The sequence below is a fragment of the Amphimedon queenslandica genome, unplaced genomic scaffold (genome assembly GCF_000090795.2).
Source record: "Amphimedon queenslandica unplaced genomic scaffold, v1.1 AMPQUscaffold_11695, whole genome shotgun sequence".
Lineage (NCBI taxonomy): Eukaryota > Metazoa > Porifera > Demospongiae > Haplosclerida > Niphatidae > Amphimedon > Amphimedon queenslandica.
Genome location: NW_003548063.1, coordinates 2,951 through 7,835, shown reverse-complemented (window position 1 = coordinate 7,835; position 4,885 = coordinate 2,951). Strand labels below are relative to the sequence as shown.

The 4,885-nt window shown below is 36.1% G+C and overlaps 1 long non-coding RNA gene across 1 annotated transcript; it reads right to left on the bottom strand.

Moving 5' to 3' along the window:
- Positions 1-363: 363 nt before the first annotated feature.
- On the bottom strand, positions 364-1,653 carry LOC109589025 (uncharacterized). Its single transcript, XR_002188482.1, has 2 exons — positions 1,139-1,653; positions 364-1,084 (listed from the first exon to the last, which is right to left on the bottom strand). It is a non-coding gene; the product is annotated as an uncharacterized LOC109589025 (long non-coding RNA).
- Positions 1,654-4,885: the final 3,232 nt, after the last annotated feature.

The window sequence follows — 4,885 nt, the reverse complement described above, 5'->3', positions numbered from 1 at the left end:
ATTGTTGCTCTAGAATAGTGCTTCAACTTAAACTGTGATAGACTAGTCTGCCAACTTTATAAATCATCACATCTTCATGAAATGACGCCGAAGTTTTTGTTGTGCACTTCTACATCTGTATCTCAAACACATTTCTAAATACTTCATGATTAGCAAGTTAGACCTATTCTACAAGCAGTCCTCCAGGTCTTCCGCATCGAAGCAGTCCTGTGCGTCACTTTGGTGGTGTTTTACACACACAAAAAGCAAATTTGCTGTGTTTTGCTTCTAAACGCCTATCTCAAGAACTGGACGTTCTAGTGCCTAAAGGGCCCCATCTACAGAAAGTCTATAACCTATCCCGGGTCTTCCACCCATTAGCAGTTGTTTTAAAATACTCTAAGTACCTCAAAAAAATTTTTGTTTGAGACACATGAAATAAAGTGATGCATCATCAACATTCTAATTTTGAGGAGCCAAATAATAAAATAAACATCAGATAGCTAAAATAAAGGAAGAATACAGACATGGCTCCATTACAAGTTCATTTTAAAGTTGATACAGTGGACCTGAACAGGCTGAAAGACGATGAGAAAGACCTGCAACATCAAAAACTAGCCACCATTGCTCAGTGTTAGAGGTGGGCGATATGATACCAAAGTACTCATATATCCGATACCAGGCCTCCGATACCAAGTACTCGATACCAAATCCTGGTATCGAGTAGTGAGTAACCACGCCCTACCACACCTATTTTTGACGTCATAGTTGTGGCCACGCCCTTTAATAATTACAAAAATGGTGGGTTATTTCTTTTCATTTTTATTTATAACTAATTATAACTTATTTGCGCATGCGCAGTAGTGACTACTCATTCACTACTCGATACCATCGATACTGAGACTCAGACTACTTGGTATCGGTATCGATTCAAAATTTCTGGTATCGCCCACCTCTACTCAGTGTAAAAATGAAAGATACTGACAATTAGAAAGAATTAATACGGTATGGGGAAGGTAGCTTGATTTCCCGCGAACGGAAGTTTCCTATCCCTGTAACTCTAATATCTATGGCACCCGAGGGGTTCGCAACGGGACGAAAATCTCTACGAGATTACAAAAATCAAGTTACCAGTATTACCAATTGATTACTGGATTACCAGGAGAATTCCAAGATTATGAGTGGATTACCAAGATTATAGGTAGATTCTTTGGATTACCAGGGATTACAAGCTGGATTACTTGGATTACCAAGGATTACAAGCTGGATTACTTGGATTACCAAGGATTACAAGTTGATTAATTTGGTTTTGAGCCACACCTTATTAATTAATAATGGGTGTGGTTTTAATAACTTTTTATAAAACCAAGGGGTGGGGTTTTAATTTTGGATACTCAAAATTATTATTAGGATTTTTCAGTAAATTTGTTAAATCCTGGATTACAGATTACTGAATTCTTCCAAGATTACTGGATTATTCCAAGATTATCTTTTGGATTACTGGATTACCAAAGAGTTTCTACGAGATTACAAGCCCGTTGCGAACCCCTCGATGGCACCATAGATACTATATACCCCTGGATATGAAACACGGCCCGACCGGATGTTCTGAGGCTTGTTTCACCGGAAATACGTCATAATATTACGTTTTCATTCAGAATAAAAATAAAACAATGATAAAGGTATTATTATTATTGCTAATAAAAGTGTGATTTTATGTACAATAATACAATAAAACTTGACATTAATCATGCATTATAATTGCTGAAACTTTCCTTTTCTTTTAGTATTATGCAGTCTACCAATGCATGACTTTCCCATCTCTTGTCACCTAAAAATGATGATTTTGACAACACAATTGCACCAAAACTAAAAATACACTCCTTTTGAGAATAGGCCCACTACAACTACCTATTCTCAAGCTACAAAACCATATAGAAAATGTTCCAATTAAGTCAAATATTACAAAAAAAAATTGGCTAGAAAGGTGGGGCTTGAAAAACCAAGATTTAGAAAATAACAGCTCTTTTACTTAACACAAACTCTAAATAATAGCCCCACTACAACTAGTAAACAATAACCTATCAGTGCAATAAAAAATGTTGGCCTAATTCAACAGAGTTAAGCTAAAAAAGTGGCTTGAGTGAAATGTACACAACAAGTAGGCTATGACATCCATTGTAGAACTAAAATATGCACTCAAACTATCGTTTATGAGCATTATTTCAATATATAAAGGCTTTGCAAAGTCCTCTGAGGGATCATTCAGCTACTTTAACAAACGAATAGGCTACTGTGATTGTTTTACTTACCCTGGCAGCCATGAATGCAGCGAAACAAGGGTGAGGACAGCCGGATGTGACGTTTATGACGTTTCCTTATGGGATTTTATATGTGTGCATAGAGGAGTTTCGTATCCAGGGGTATATAGTATCTATGCTTATACCGTAATTTGCCTTTTTTTCGTACAAAAATTTTTCGTTTCAGAAAAATTCAAGTGGGCCCGGAATATTTTCGTCTTCTCAATGTACGAAAATTTTTTACAGTCTGAAAATTTAGCTTCTCTTGCATATACCTTGTCCTTTACCTGCTGGTAACAACGCCGCTATAGTAGTGTTTATAATTCTTTGAGATAAGAGATTCTTGACCTGGCTGTTCCCCGACATTACTAGTATACGGATAGTACTGGAGATGCAACAATGACCAATTTACGGATAATAAACGGAAACATTAAATGGCTACTTTTATCACATGGTGGACCGTTTTATTTTATAACTCAGTAGTGAAGCAACTGATTGAAGTAGAGCAAGCACCAGTGGATAGAGCAAGGTTAGAGCTGCAAGAAGATACCTACTTATCAGGCCGTACCTTAGTCTTTCTTTGATTAATTAGGTCACAAATTTTGGTTGCTCAAAAATTTTCGATTGAAATATTTTCGTCATTTTAGGACCATACGAAAATATTTCCACAACGAAAAAAAGGCAAATTACGGTATATATATAATATCATGATGGGGGCAGTACAAGTAACACATTATCCCTCAGGTGAATCTCAGCAGGCGAGTCCACGCACCATGGTGCTTCATTTGATACGTAGTAATGCAACATTAGACAAATAGTAAATAAGTATTCCATCAATTTCTTATTTGTGCTGTTATAAAGCATGTAAAAGTATATAGCTAATAAAACTAAATTGCATCAATTTGCATGGAGGTACCAGTATTGCAAGGCAATGGAAAGCAACTTTACTTATAATTATATGAAACTCTCCACCCATTCCAATCAGTTGTACATGTGGTTTGTTATCATGACCGGTCAACCAGCAACAATTTGCAACAAGGAGGTTGGAAGTAGAGATTCATACAAGAAGCTAACAGAAACAGAACAAGTCGCTATTGGTAACTAGCTCCACTAAAGCAGCTAAATTTAAGAACAGAAAATTAGCCGAAGACTGTAAATACGTGGTCTTGTTGTCTTAGCAACACTCAATATTAGCAGCTGTGAATAATACATTTATTAGAACTTAATTCTACACTGAAAAGAAATTAACATTAATAGAAAAATACAGTCCTAAAATAAGGGCACTGTTGAATATACCGTCTGAATAACAAAAAGACTTTACAAAGTAGAAAAGTACTGGGAACCTCATGACCTCTACAAACAGGACAAAGTTCAGTGTCCTGCTCATTGTAAGAGGGCATAGAGTACAAGGTTCAGACATGAATTAAAAGTAAAGTTTGTTACTATAATGCAAACAAACTGTTAATCACTTTGCACTTGTCGACAGTTGCTGTTACTAACTTCAATTTCACTAGTTTTGGTACTATCTAAACGACCAAACAGTACTGATAGCATTACAAAGTGCATTACATCACTGTATCATTAGCTTCATTACTGACATAATCTTTATTTGGCATCTTTATGGCTCTTACTACAGTCGTGACTCAGATCTTAATTTGATTTTCTTTTTTCTATAAAACAAACAATAATGGTAAAGTTTCACTAGCTAGATCTACATTGTACATAAAAAGACTACTAATAAGATTAATTAATTGAGTTCAAAAATCTTCCTTATACCACAGTTGTTGATGAATGTTCAGTGTTCAATGCATTATCCAAACTCATTGTTAACTGTGTAGAGGTTCTCATTCGGTTCGTTTCTGTCTTGCTTCCACATGAATTGTCATTAGAACTCACAGGATAATTGACTCTATCCCTTTGAGGAGGCTTTTGTAAAATTTTCCTACATATAACGACAATTTTATTCTTAATTTCTGGTCTGAAATAAGACTGAACGATGGGGCTTAGTACAGTGACAAAAATAAACGAGATAACGACAGCCAAATATATTTTATCTGCTACAAAAATTGCTCGAACCACAGCATAGTTGATGATACCAGGAGTGAAACACAACCCATACACAATTAGCATAGCCCCAAATATTCCAAAAAGTCTCTTTTTTTTAGATGCATAGACATTGTCTCCTGATATCTCTGACTGATTGTGTATGAATTTGCGAGCAAAACAGAAGGTCCAGACTGAAGTAACAATGATAATACCCACTACTAGTAATGATCCCACAAAGGAAACTATGGCAAATTGAAGCTCCAGTATTACTACTGTACATGTACCGTGACTTCCTTCATACATAAAAACAGCACCAGATCCTTCAATGAATGGAGTAAAAGTTGTTACAGCAGACAGTATCCATATGGCAATGGTGAGGGTCAGTGCTACCCAGGGTCTCATGAACCGCTTGTGAAGATGTGGCTTGACAATAAAGAGAAACCGATCAAATGATATAGCAGCTAGTGTTATGACGATTACAGGAATACTGTACCACAGTGTATAGGCAGTAAATGAACAGAAACCTCTCTTCTCATCTGTACTACCAAAGATCCACTCAC